General features: G+C 38.2%; 1 pseudogene; it reads left to right on the plus strand.

The window, feature by feature from the left end:
* The first annotated feature begins 638 nt into the window (after positions 1-638).
* Positions 639-1,623, plus strand: LOC110533188 (annotated as a pseudogene).
* Positions 1,624-15,813: the final 14,190 nt, after the last annotated feature.

Here is a 15,813-nt window from a genome sequence, read left to right on the forward strand (position 1 = left end):
TATCACTGTCATCTGATGAAGATTTTCAAAAGGTTAGTGAGCGATTTATTTTTTAATCCTGCTTTTATAATTTTATATTTTCTGGGACAAAATGGCTGCCGCTTGTCTTGGTTTCGGTGGTGGTCTAATATAAATGTGTGGTGTGTTTTCGCCGTAAAACATTTAAAAAATCTGACATGCTGGGTAGATGAACAAGGTGTTTATCTTTCATTTGAGCTATTGGACTTGTTAATGTGTGGAGGTTAAATATTTCTAAGAATATTTTTGCGTTCCATGCGCCACCGTTTGAGCTGAACGGGGGGGGGGGGGGGGGGGGGTGTTCCTCTAGAGGAACTCCTGGCATCAACAGGTTGTGTGTGTGTGTGTGTGTGTGAGTGTGTGTGTGTGTGTGTGTGTGTGTGTGTGTGTGTGTGTGTGTGTGTGTGTGTGTGTGTGTGTGTGTGTGTGTGTGTTTGTGTGTATGTGTGTATGTGTGTGTGTGTGTGTGTGTGTATGTGTGTATGTGTGTGTGTGTATGTACTGAGCTAAGGGGTTTGGTTTGAGGGTTATTTGCCTGTTCTCAGCAAGACAGGAGGGACGGTGAAAATAACAAAAAAAAACACTGGTATAACAAGACCCCCTGATAGTTGAACATATGAATGCTGATTCTTATCTTAAAAGTCTATTCATCTCCATTAGACGTTGCCGTTGGACCAATATATTTTAACATCACGGCAAGACACAAGATCCTAACCTTTGCTGTGATGTATTTCGTCCAGGATTGGACTTTGGGTGTGGACACAAAGATGGTAAGATACTATAATATTTACAGAGAGGGTTATTACAGTGTTACATTTTTGTATCAGATATGTATTTATTTTTATTTGCTTTATATATACTGTGTACACAGTTGTCAGTTTTATTTTCATAATTGTGTGTATCTCTTGCTTTGGCAATCTTGTTATTCATGCCATTTAAGCATATTGAATTTGAATGAATGAATTTGATATAAAGAGAGAGATAGAGAGAGATAATTTAAATTAATTGAAATATATACAAAAAAATCCTCTCTTTTACACTTTTTGCCTGTATTTTTTCTTCCCAATTCTCTGAAGGATAATTTCCGTCAGCCTGGTCTTGATCCCCCCAAACCTTTAGTCATGGCCCTTAAGTGTGTTGACGACAACGGCTGCACTGAACAAATGTACCACAAGGTGCAGAAGGAATATCTGGATCATGAAAACAGCAAGGTAAGGATCTTCAAACAAGCCTGGAAACAGGCAGGCAGGAGGATGTGCAGAAAAAAAGTACAATTCTGAAGACAATCTTAATCATGATCATATCAAGGCTAGTTGTGCTAACTCAGGAATTACAACTAAGATATACTCAGTGTTCAACGAAGCAGTCCGGACCAATAGAACAGAGCACGCAACCTCCTTCCAATTCCACTCCCTGCATTTCCTGCTGACTGACGCCATTCACCTCCTGAAAGAAAACCAAAAGACCTGTCACACCACATATCGAAGAACCAACATGGAGTTTGTTGGTAAAGTTAACCAAATAATGAGATTTGGCTTCTTTGCTTTTGTAAAGGATTCTAAGTGTAGCCGGTGTAGAGAGTCAGGCGCCGGACAGCAGATATGAGGAATCAACGTATTTTTACTCAAAATGTCAATATACAAAGTAAGAAGTACACGTACACCATGACAGACAGAAAATAAATAAACAATCATTCACAAAAAAAAACATGGGTGAACAGAGGGTTAAATAATGAACATGTAATTGTGGGATTGAAATCAGGTGTGTAAAACAAAGACAAAACAAATGGAAAATTAAAAGTGGATCGGCGGTGGCTAGAAAGCCGCGGAAGTCGTGACAACCTCAAGCTCTTTCAAACCAAATTTTTATATTTTTGGAGATAAATCCTGCTTTATCATAAAGACATGTTCAGGAGCTTATCTCAAGTCTTACCCAGTGAATGGAAACATGGAGGAGGAGGTGTTGATTCCACCATTTGAGATGTTCAACATTACCGAAACGACAATAGGCCAAAATGTTAATGACTGTAAGTATCTCTACAAACTTGAGCGTGTAGGGCTCCAGAGCAATCTGAATTGTAAAGCTGTATAGGAAAATACAGCAGTCAAACTGTCTGTCTGTCAGTGAAGCTGTCTGTCTGTCAGGCTGCTTGTGCTTGCTTGTTTCCTATGCACTGGGAAAAATATTATATGGAATTCCTGCTACCAACAACTCCATTACAGGTTACATACAGACCCGGGTTCAAATACTATTTGAAACATGTTCAAAAACATTAGCTATATTTAATTTAGATTGCCTGTTGCAATGTAACCAATAGAACAGTCCCCTAAGAGCAAACACTGCTCACCTGGCACTCCAGGCAGTTCAAAGAACACACTCAAAGTATTTGAAAGATTTCAAATCGTAGATTTACTGTATTATTTACTGTAACTATATTTACTGTATTATTTACTGCATTGTTTACTGTAGAAGTTACTGTTTCTACAGTTGAAGTCGGAAGTATTCATACACCTTAGCCAAATACATTTAAACTCAGTTTTCACAATTCCTGACATTTAATCCTAGTAAAAATGATCTGTCTTAGGTCAGATACGATCACCACTTTATTTTAAGAATGTGAAATGTCAGAATAATAGTAGAGAGAACTATTTATTTCAGCTTTTAATTATTTCATCACATTCCCAGTAGGTCAAAAGTTTACATACACTCAATTAGTATTTGGTAGCATTGCCTTTAAATTGTTTAACTTGGGTAAGAAATGTTGGATTGCCTTCCACAAGCTTCCCACAAGTTGGGTGAATTTTGGCACATTCCTCCTGACAGAGCTGGTGTAACCGAGTCAGGTTTGTAGGCCTCCTTGCTCTCACACACTTTCTCAGTTCTGCCCACTGTCACACCTTTTTACTTCTCTCTTTGGTAAGGTCGTGGTGTGAGAGGTATATTTCTGAGTTCTTGGCTGATTTCTTTGGATTGAGTTTGAAGGTAGGCCTTGAAATACATCCACAGGTACACCTCCAATTGACTCAAATGATGTCAAATTAGTCTATCAGTAGCTTCTAAGGCCATGACATCATTTTCTGGAATTGTACAAGCTGTTTAAAGGCACAGTCAACTTTGTGTATGTAAACTTCTGACCCACTGTAATTGTGATACAGTGAATTGTAAGTGAAATAATCTGTCTGTCAACAATTGTTGGGAAAATGACTTGTGTCATGCACATAGTAGATGTCCTAACCGACTTGCCAAAACTATAGTTTGTTAACAAGAAATTTGTGGAGTGGTTGAAAAACGAGTTTTAATGACTCCAACCTAAGTGTATGTAAACTTCCGACTTCAACTGTAAATAGTCACACAGAATTACATAAACACAGGATGGATCATACATTGACTAATAATGAACGGATACAATTTAGTACCCTGTCGTTCTGAAGAGATTGTCCGTCCTTTCCTAGGCCACGCACGTTTACAGCTGCTAATGAGAACTTGACATCTAGGATGTATCACTTCTTAATTAAGTGAATAAGAGTTCAAAGTTCATACCAAGTTGCCATACTAAGCTAATGCTTTATTCTGGCTAGTGTAGTCAAACTCATCCTTCCAGCGTTTGTCCATCTGCAATATGATTTCATAGGAAGTCAAAAGTCAAAAATAGCAAAAACTTTGAAAAAAACTTCACACACCCTTTAAAGAAATGCTTTCTGGACCGTTTTTCAAAATTATTTCGAATTTTGTGTCAATTACACATGTATAAGAACTGTATCAACATACTTTAGTCATATTTTATTATCATCATTTTTTATTAATTTTTTTACTTCCATTTGCAATATGATTTCATAGGAAGTCAAAAGTCAAAAGTCAAAAATAGCAAAAAAATTGAAAAAACTTCACACACCCTTAAAAAAGTGCTTTCTGGACCGTTTTTCGAAATTCTTTCAAATTTTGTGTCAATTACACATGTATAAGAACTGTATCAACATACATGAAGGGCACATTTTGGTATTTGCTGTATGATTGATGAGAAACTCCATATTGCAAATGTACGGTCCCTTAGTAGACGTCCATGAATGTTTCTAAAATTTGCGGACGGCGGCGGGCCGTGCACCGGGGCCAGATCTTCCGGGAAGTCATCAAACAAAGTCTCTCAGACACTCGGGTTTCCGTTTTATAACATTTTCAAATTTTGGTCATTTTTCCACTGTCCCGTTAGATACCACCAGGTGGCGAATGTAATCATATTGAGAATGTACAAAACATCACCAATCACGACATGGCCATTTCTCCTAAATGGAAAAGACTTCGAAGACGAAACTTGGTGAGCATAGGTTTGGCATAATGGGCAGTTAGCCCCGAACAAGATGGCGTCGAGGCCTTAACTCTTTTTGAGTTAAGGCCATTTTTCTGGGATTAACCTCTAGCATCGAGCAATCCCGTATCCGGGAGCTCATTACCATAACGCAACGTTTCCTATTCATGAAAATCGCAAATGAAATAAATATATTCAAACACAAGCTTAGCCTTTTGTTAACAATACTGTCATCTCAGATTTTCAAAATATGCTTTTCAACCAAAGCTACACAAGCATTTGTGTAAGAGTATTGATAGCCTAGCATAGCATTAAGCCTAGCATTTAGCAGGCAACATTTTCACAAAAACAAGAAAAGCATTCAAATAAAATCACTTACCTTTGAAGAACTTCGGATGTTTTCAATGACGAGACTCTTAGTTAGATAGCAAATGTTCATTTTTTCCAAAAATATTATTTGTGTAGACGAAATAGCTCCGTTTTGTTCATCACGTTTGGCTAAGAAAAATACCGGAAAATGCAGTCACTTACAACGGCAATTTTTTTCTCCAAATTAGCTCCATAATATCGACAGAAACATGGCAAACGTTGTTTAGAATCAATCCTCAAGGTGTTTTTCACATATCTATTCAATAATCTTTCAGTGGTGGCAGTCAGCTTCTCATCAGAAGCAAACGGAAAAATACTGCAGCTGTAGATTACGCAATAATTGCAACGGAGGACACCAAGCGAACACCTGGTAGATGTATTCTCTTATGGTCAATCTTCCAATGATATGCCTACAAATACGTCACAATGCTGTCGACACATTGGGGAAGCGACAGAAAGATGAAGCTCATTCGTGGCCCATTCACAGCCATATATGGAGTCATTGGCATGAGGCGGTTTCAAAAAATGAGGCACTTCCTGATTGGATTTTTATCTGTTTTTTTTTCTGTAACATCAGTTCTGTGGCACTCACAGACAATATCTTTGCAGTTTTGGAAACGTCAGAGTGTTTTCTTTCCAAAGCTGTCAATTATATGCATAGTCGAGCATCTTTTCGTAACAAAATATCTTGTTTAAAACGGGAACGTTTTTCATCCAAAAATTAAAATAGCGCCCCCTATATTCAAGAAGTTAAAGGTCAAAAACAAAAATAGAGCACTAATTTGGCCACTTCACGTCAAAGTACATGAACATACGGAGTCAGGAAAAAAGAAGCAGACATTTATCTATTGTAATTTAAGAGAAATCGTACAATGTACAATTGGTGATGTTAATTTTTTTTATTCCCACAAAAGTTACAGATCCAGTTGCAGCGTGTTCAGACGAATCTGTTAAGGCAGGTTTCGGAGCTCTGTGGGATTTCTGTGATTTTCTGTGATTTTCTGTAATAACACACACTCATTCAACCCTCTGTAAATAAGTCAGTTCTTAATGTAAAGACTTAAAACTCTATTGTCTATAAGAGCCTCCAAGGAGGATATGTGTTCACTTTCAGCTTCCTGTGTCAACCGGAAGTGCCTTAAATTGGGGTCATAGTGGCTGTTTCGAAGGGTTAAAAAGGTCAGATCTTTCCAAAACTTCATATGTGTGATTAGGCAACCCTCATGTACTGTAAATCAGTAATTTCTCCCAACAGATGTCAAAGAAAAACTCTCTCACACACACACACACACATCAAGAATGGAGTGACACAGTGCGGGGCTTAAAGACACACAGAGCCTGCAATGGCATTGCCATAAATCTCTAGGCAGTGCCAAGTTCAACAAGATGCCCCGCTTTACCGTAGCTCGCTCGGTCTGAGCACAGCGACCGTGAAAAAAAGAAGGCTCAAAATGAAGCCTGGCCCTAAATTTCAGGTGCTTTTGGGAGACAGCGGGAGAACCGTTAGGGTTAGAAGCACAATTCGACCTCAGGAACGTTCCTGAGGTCCTCCTGACCAGTGAAAACCTAACCTAGACCATGTAGCATTAACCCTTAACAGTGAAAAGAAGGTGTTTATATCAAACAGTTTGCAATGACTTCTCTCCCCATAGGAATACATTGCCTGCTCCCCTAAATTCAACCTGAAGCCTATGTGGGTTATGAATGCCTTATGAACCTGTCTTCAATGACAATTCATCAGGCCACTATTAGGTCTACCTGTGTCGATTCTAAGCTTCCTGGAGCAACCGGAAGTGGTTAAATTCACCCTAAAGGTGTTTGATTTACCAAACCAGCAGTTTGTGAAAATCACTGCATTCAACCCTGTGTAAATCCGTCATTTCTTAACGTAAATTTACAAGTAGAGGTTGTTTCAAAGGGTTAAAAAGGTCCGATCTTTCCAAAACTTCATTTGTGTGATTAGGCTATCTTCATGAACTGTAAATCAGTCATTTCTCTCAACAGATGTCAAAGAAAAAACTCTCACACACACACACACACACACACACACACACACACACACACACACACACACACACACACACACACACACACACACACACACACACACACACACACACACACACACACACACACACACACACACAGGGCTTAAAGACACAGAGCCTGCAATGGCATTACCAGAATCTCAAGGCCGTGTCGAGTTCAAGAAGATGCCCCGATTGACCGCAGCTCGTTCGCTCTGAGCGCAGCGACCGTGAAAAAAAGTAGGCCCAAAATGAAGCCTGGCCCTAAATTTCAGGTGCTTTTGGGAGACAGAGGGGGAACCGTTCGGGTTAGAAGGACAATTCAACCACAGGAATGTTCCTAAGGTCCTCCAGATCTGTGCTAGCCTAACCTTGACCGTGTGGCATTAACCTCTTGCGACGAGCAAACCCGTATCCGGGAGCGTAATCATAGCCTCAAATGCATTAGCATAACGCAGCGGACATAAACTTTTCCTATTCATGAAAATCGCAAATGAAATGAAATAAATATATTCAAACACAAGCTTAGCCTTTTGTTAACAACACTGTCATCTCAGATTTTCAAAAAATGCTTTACAGCCAACGCTAGACAAGCATTTGTGTAAGTTTATCATGGCATAATGCTATGCTAGGCTCTGCTGGCAGCAGGCAACATTTTCACGAAAATAAGAAAAGCAACCAAATTAAATAATTTACCTTTGAAGAACTTCAGATGCTTTCACTCAGGAGACTCCCAGTTAGATAGCAAATGTTCCTTTTTTCCAAAAATATTATTTTTGTAGGCGAAAAAGCTCCCGTTTCTTCATCATGCTTGGCTGAGAAATCGACCGGAAAATGCTGCAACTATAACGCCAAACTTTAAAAAAAATGTGCTCCATAATATCGACAGAAACACGGCAAACGTTGTTTAGGATCCATCCTCAAGGTGTTTTTAACATATATATTCGATAATATATCCGTCGAGGCAATTGGTTTCTCATAAGAAGCGATTGGAAAAATGGCAACTTCAGTATTTTACGCGAGATTTTCTGCGGGAGACACCATGTGACCACATGCTATATATGGTCCCTTACAGCCATTCTTCAATGGAAATGCCTACAAAGACGTCACAATGCTGTAGACACCTTGGGGAAAACGTGGAAAACGTTTCTAAAACTGGTTCAATCATGTCTGTGACTATAACAGAACTTATGCAGCAGGCAAAACACTGAGGAAAAACTGTTCAGAATTATTTATTTTTTTTCCTCTGACCGTTCCCTCAGTTGTCTTTGCCAAGGGAAATTTGATAGCGACCATTTTACAGTTCCTACGACTTCCACAGGATGTCACCAGTCTTTGGAATTGGGTTGAAGTTAATCATTGGTGCAACGAAGAAGAGGCACATCCTGGAACACCGTTACACTGTTGATAGTTACGCAAGAGGGAAAATGGTGCATGTTTTGTTTACTTGCTCTATTGAATACAGATTGCCCCGTCTACAATTTGATCGATTATTAACGTTTAAAAATACCTAAAGTTGCATTACAAAAGTAGTTTGAAATATTTTGGCAAAGTTTATAGGCAACTTTTGAAATATTTTGGAGTGACGTTGTGTTTTGGAAAGCTGTTTTTTTCCGGATCAAACCTGCTTTATAAATGGACATTTTGGGTATACATGGACGGAATTAATCGAAAAAAAGGATCAATTGTGATGTTCATGGGACATATTAGAGTGCCATCAAAGAAGCTCGTCAAAGGTAATGCATGTTTTATATTTTATTTCAGCGTTTTGTGTAGCGCCTGCTACGCTAGTTCTTTTGTTTACAACTGGTTCAGGGGGATGCATGCTATCAGATAATAGCTTCTCATGCTTTCGCCGAAAAGCATTTTTAAAATCTGACATGTTGGCTGGATTCACAACGAGTGTAGCTTTAATTGAGTACCCTGCATGTGTGATTTAATGAATTTTGAGTTTTATAGCGTTTTATTTGAATTTGGCGCTCTGCATTTCCCGAGGCTATTGGCCACTTGAGACGCTAGCGTTTCACTATCCCCAAGAGGTTGGGGGTGATAAGTTTTCAAATTTTCAAAATTTGACCCTTGGGTCTTGACTTGATGAGCATTTGCAATATGAAAATGTAAGGTGGAGCGTTCCCAACCTTTTGATGTTACCGTACTCTCTGTATGTTAACAAAGGGCTTCCCAAGAGTCCATTCTGTAGAGTAGAGAGAGAAAAGGGGGAAAGGTATTTATGGGGGTCATTAACCTCACCAACAGGGCAACATCATGACACTGTTTTTACTAGTTTGTTTTGAATATACATTGGGCTCATTCCTCTGTTCTTTTCTGGACATCAGAGGCTGACTTCTTCTGTCTGGACAGGTGTATTGCCACAAGGCTTGCAGTTCACCTTGATAACGTACTACAGGATAGGGTCATTGCCATACTGCTCTTCACATGAGCCATTGCTGTTGAGTGGTTGTAAGTCTACTCTGGCCAACACTTCTAGGCTCCTCCCAACACAATACCACAAACAACAGAACTTGGGTCTATTTAACCCACTCCTGATGTAATGGAATGTCCTTGAGCACTACAGATACTGTCATGTCCCTAGTGTTATATAAATATTCATACACATAGCTCATATAAACAAAGACATTCCATCGCAAGAACACATACACCCAGCCATAAGACTGACCCCCTCTTTTCTCTTCTTTCACGACCCCCTCTGCTCTCCTGTATCAGATTTCCAGACACACAAATATCTCCTTGTATAAACACACATCTCATCCCCCTCTACTGGTCGGGTCCCAAGAGCAAAGTACTTTTGCTGTGCACCAATGGGGCCCGCTCTGGCTAGAGCAAGGCCCGCCTCCAACCCTTTGTGACCAATCAGAAGACCAAAACGACAAGACTCCACCTACTTTATTCTATGTATAAAAATGAATGTAACCGTTGTATAAGGTCTCTTTTTCACCTGACTCCTTGCCGAGTTATGTGAACTAGATCCGTGCACGTAAAACTGCGGGACAAGATATCTCTGACTCATTAAAACTGTCTTTTGTTACAACTGAAATCCACTCTGTCCAGCGTCCGTGATTTGGTCTCAACTCTCCAGTATTTAAACACTAACACTAGTGCTATTTAAATCTTAAAATCTCATAGCATGCATTTGCTCTACTGGTGGCCCATACAATCTTAGCTAGTATACGCTAGACTTTAAAGCTTTTGATGATACACTGAATTTAGTGTTTTTATTGCTGGGCTGGAAATATAGCCTGCATCTGTAGCTCTCCAGGACAAGAGATGGTGACCACTGAAGAGAGAGAGCAAGGTAGCTGTAACTGCTGTTGGAAGGAGAAGAGGACCAAAGCGCAGCGTGGTAAGTGTCCATGTTAAATGTATTCAATAGCTGAACATTGAAACCCAAAGTAAACAAAATAACAACCGAAACAGTCCTGTCTGGTAGAGACACAGAGACAGAAAACTACCCACAACTCAAGTGGGAAAAACAGGCTGCCTAAGTATGGTTCTCAATCAGAGACAACGATTGCCAGCTGCCTCTGATTGGGAACCATACCAGGCCAAACACATAGAAATAGAAAACATAGAACACAAAACAAAATGCAATAAAATGCAAATGATTTACTTAAAAATCATACAATGTGATTTTCTAGATTTTTGTTTTAGATTCCGTCTCTCACAGTTGAAGTGTTCCTATGATAAAAATTACAGACCTCTATCTGCTTTGTAAGTAGGAAAACCTGCAAAATCGGCAGTGTATCAAATAATTGTTCTCCCCACTGTAAGTGTGATGAAAGACTGAAGTGAGAATGAATAACAATAAACATAGTAGTGTCTACTCTTCTTCACTAGGGGCTCATTTAACTATACAGGAATACGTTGTGTTTCAGTAACAGAACTACCAAACACTGCATCAACAGATCTTTACCAAATAACCTGTTAAGTGGGCAATTCTAATTTGGGACTGGGACCCATCGTTAAAATCTATCTACTGATTTGATGAAACGTTGACACTGTTTCCAACACATTTGGACCATGATGACAGTGTCTCACAGGAGATGTTTAACAAGGTCCCTAGTAGCTATCTATAACCTTTCCCTACTCCCATGCTGTGACGCTTTTCACTCTTCCTCATGGACCTGTGACAGGCAGCCCTCACGGTGATCTCCCCGGCTTTGTTAGATACTGTGTAGAAGACATGAATAACAATTATTTTTAGCTAGCAAATATAGCTAGCAAGCATAACTTAACCAAGCTAACGAAAATACACACATTCTCAGGTAGATTCTGTCAAAGTTCTGTCATTTTACGAAGTAACTAGCTAGCTACAGTTAATAGTTAAATTAGCTAGCTAATGATTGTAGCTAGCTAACGTTATATCTGTCACTGACTTGGTACTCACCTTCATAGTTGTCTATGTAGCTTCCTACATACATCTGAGCCCCTTTTCATTCTTTCTAGCTGGAGTCTCGGAGGCTGATGTAACAATTCGATGTACATCATTAATATTAATTTGAGGCAAGTCCTGAAGACCCCTAGTAAAAAAACTGCGACATAGTGGTAGTAACGTTATATCGTCGATAACAACTAGACTGACCGGAAATAGCCAAACCGATAGGAAGTGTGTTTAGAACGTTCGATCATGGAATGTGCATAAGGGCTATTATGCTCATTGACTGAACGTTCCTAATTACCGTGGAAATGATGCATCACAAGAGTTATTATATTTATTTGGGGAAAGGCATTCTATGAGGTAGGGCAGGGCAGTGACTTTTGCAACCAAATAATTTTACTGTACCTGGTCGAATAATGGTCCAACAAGGTGCCACTGGTGGAATCAGTAGGCCATTTTTTTAGTGACATTAAACTAGTAGTGACATTAAACTAGTTAGGTATAGGCGGGACGCAAATGTCTCAACTGGCCAATTGCCAGGGAAAATGCAGAGCGCCAGATTCGAATAAAAAACTATAAAATTCAAACTTTCATTAAATCACACATGTAAGATCCTCAATTAAAGCTACACTCGTTGTGAATCCAGCCAACATGTCAGATTTTAAAAATGCTTTTCAGCGAAAGCATAAGAAGCTATTATCTGATAGCCTGCACCATCTGCACCACCAGTAAACAGAGTTAGCATATTTCAACCCTGCAGGCGCTACACAAAACGCTGAAATAAAATATAAAACGTGCATTACCTTTGACAAGCTTCTTTTGTTGGCACTCCAATATGTCCCATAAACATCACAATTGATCCTTTTGTTCGATTAATTCCGTCCATATATATCCAAAATGTCCATTTATAAAGCGCGTTTCATCCAGAAAATAACAGCTTACTAAAAACGCAGTCACTACAACATATTTCAAAACTTGCCTATGAACTTTGCCAAAATATTTCAAACTACTTTTATTGCGATCAAGGGCGGGAGGAGGACAGGGGAGGAGGACCACCAGGTCCTTCTTCACACGCAGCTCCTTCACCTCAGGGGAACAACGACCTGAGAGGGGAAGGGGGTGGGAGAGAGGAGGAGTGAGAAGGAAGGATGGAGAGTAAAAGAGAGAGAAAGGGAGAGATAGGAAGTATGGGAGATGGGCAAGAGTAGGGAGTTACAAGATGAGAGGAAGAGCGAGAGAGATCGTCTTTGTTTGGAAATGTAGTAGATTTGATGGATGTGTTTAATAGTGGAATAAATGTGATATAATTATTACTATTATATATATTTGAACTTTTATTTAACTAGGCAAGTCAGTTAGTTATTTACAATAACGGCCAAACGCTAACCCAGACGACCCTGGGCCAATTGTATGCCGCCCTATGGGACTTCCAATCACGGCCAGTTGTGATACAGCCTGGAACCGAACCAGGGTCTGTAGTGAAGCCACTAAAACTGAGATACAGTGACTTAGACTGCTGCGCCACTCGGGAGCCCAAGGGCCTTAAACATGTTTAAGAGTAGAATAGATGTGATATAATGCCATTAAACCTGTTTAATAGCGGAATAGTGTTCATACTCAACCTCTCCAGGGAGAGTCTCCAGGACTTTCCCTGACCAGGGCCGAACTCACAAGCTCTGGATCTGGACTCATCAGAGAATGACATATTAATGACATATTGTGTGTCGTGCTTCCCAGCTCCAGTCCTCAACACCCCCGACGGTTCACATTTTCCTTGTAGCCCCAGACAAACTTGCACATTTTCTCATCAGTGGTGTTTCCACTAAACTGTCTTTTTGCAGATAAAAATCAATGTGTGATGATGTAGACACACAAAACATTATTTTTCGCTTAAGTTTTCATGTACTGAATAAAAATGTAAAGTTCAATATGTTTCCATTTTCAACTGTACCGATAGTTATATCCCAGGTTAGGTTAAGTAGCAAATGTGCATATTTTGGTCTTGGCACGAGCGTTCTAGCCAACAGCTCACAGATACAGTGTGGAAAGGCTAGTCTACATGATGAGATTACTATCGATAAGAGCAAGAACATTTGTATTTGTCAAACTGCAGTCAAGCATCGATCATCACGTCACCAGAATAAGACCCTCGATATTTATTGGAAAAGAGCGTCAAAATCGCCTTGCACTTTCAGTTATTTCATCTGTAGCCTAATAAACTGCCTGACTTCCCGAGTCGTAGTGGGAGGACCACACAACCATGACTCCCAGTTTACTTATGATGGTTGTTACATCAATACTAGCATATAAAGACCTTTCCATCTCCACTTCTCACATCCTTCATTCTACCGCCACAAAAAGATCCCACCATGTCGAAAAGAAAAAGTTATCTGTTGGAATTTATAAAATTATACCAAAACATCCTGTTTCCATCAGAGCTGTGGTGATGTTTATTTTATACGGTATGACTTTACAGGCATAAAACATGTGGATGGTTAAAGATATAGACCATCATCAAAGAGAACTCATTAGGTAAGTAACACTACACTGCTAAACCACATCCTGAGTTAAACTCTTCATTGGACACATTCTGTTGTTATTTGGTGTTACAGAAGTTTGGACAGTAGAAGTATTTTATCATCTTTCCCAACATGCATTTGGAGTGTGTGTGATTGACAGATGGGTCTCACCACTGAGCCAGTTGATGGACTGATGTACGTGCACCTCTTGACCTGTTGCCCTGGTGATGTCAAACATCGTGCCCAGGAAGTTAGAAGGGGAGGCGGTGTACAGCACTCCATCTACAATACTCATATAGACAGGATGTGATAGAGTGTGAGCGTGTTTGTGTGCCTGACCTGCAGTAACAGCAGTGTGACGTTGTCTGGGATCATAAGGACACTTCTCCTTCCCAACTGTGTCACCTTCTTCCTTCACTAGGGCAAAAGTCACTGGGTCCTGAACACACACACAGTCTATATTTAGTATGTGAACCAGTGGAGGTTGCTGAGGCTATTTTAAATGTAAAATATTTTTTTATTTTTTTATTTAACCAGGCAAGTCAGTTCAGAACAAATTGTTATTTACAAAGACAGCCTACCGGGGAACAGTGGGTTAACTGCCTTGTTCAGCGGCAGAGCAACAGATTTTTTACCTTGTCAGCTCAGGAATTCAATCTAGCAACCTTCCTGTTACTAGTTCAATGCTCTAACCACTAGGCTACCTGCCACCCCAGTAGGACGGCTCATAGTAATGTCTGGAACGGCGCAAATGGAACGGCATCAAACACATGGAGACCATATGTTTGATGTATTTGATATGGTTCCACTGATTCCGCTCCAGCCATTACCAGGAGCCTGGTCTCCCCAATTAAGGTCCCGCCTCCTGTGACGTGTACATCATGTGTGTAAGCCTATCAACTAAATACATGAACTCAATGAATAACATGTGTTTCACCACAACAGTGAAAGAGCATCTAGCAGGTGTATCATAATAATAATGTTATTATAGGTGTAGAGTATAATAATAATATAGGTGTAGAGTATAATAATAATATAGGAATAGAGTATAATAATAATATAGGAATAGAGAATAATAATAATATAGGTGTAGAGTATAATAATAATATAGGAATAGAGTATAATAATAATAATATAGGTGTAGAGTATAATAATAATATAGGAATAGAGTATAATAATAATATAGGAATAGAGTATAATAATAATATAGGTGTAGAGTATAATAATAATATAGGTGTAGAGTATAATAATAATATAGGTGTAGAGTATAATAATAATATAGGTGTAGAGTATAATAATAATATAGGAATAGAGTATAATAATAATATAGGTGTAGAGTATAATAATAATATAGGAATAGAGTATAATAATAATATAGGTGTAGAGTATAATAATAATATAGGTGTAGAGTATAATAATAATATAGGAATAGAGTATAATAATAATATAGGTGTAGAGTATAATAATAATATAGGAATAGAGTATAATAATAATAATATAGGTGTAGAGTATAATAATAATATAGGAATAGAGTATAATAATAATATAGGAATAGAGTATAATAATAATATAGGTGTAGAGTATAATAATAATAATAATATAGGTGTAGAGTATAATAATAATATAGGAATAGAGTATAATAATAATATAGGTGTAGAGTATAATAATAATATAGGAATAGAGTATAATAATAATATAGGTGTAGAGTATAATAATAATATAGGAATAGAGTATAATAATAATATAGGAATAGAGTATAATAATAATATAGGTGTAGAGTATAATAATAATAATAATATAGGTGTAGAGTATAATAATAATATAGGAATAGAGTATAATAATAATATTATAGGTGTAGAGTATAATAATAATAATAATATAGGAATAGAGAATAATAATAATAATATAGGAATAGAGTATAATAATAATATTATAGGTGTAGAGTATAATAATAATAATAATATAGGTGTAGAGTATAATAATAATATAGGAATAGAGTATAATAATAATAATATAGGAATAGAGTATAATAATAATAATATAGGAATAGAGAATAATAATAATAATATAGGAATAGAGAATAATAATAATAATATAGGAATAGAGTATAATAATAATAATATTATAGGTGTAGAGTATAATAATAATATAGGAATGGAGTATAATAATAATATTATAGGT

Source organism: Oncorhynchus mykiss, chromosome 19, assembly GCF_013265735.2.
Source record: "Oncorhynchus mykiss isolate Arlee chromosome 19, USDA_OmykA_1.1, whole genome shotgun sequence".
Lineage (NCBI taxonomy): Eukaryota > Metazoa > Chordata > Actinopteri > Salmoniformes > Salmonidae > Oncorhynchus > Oncorhynchus mykiss.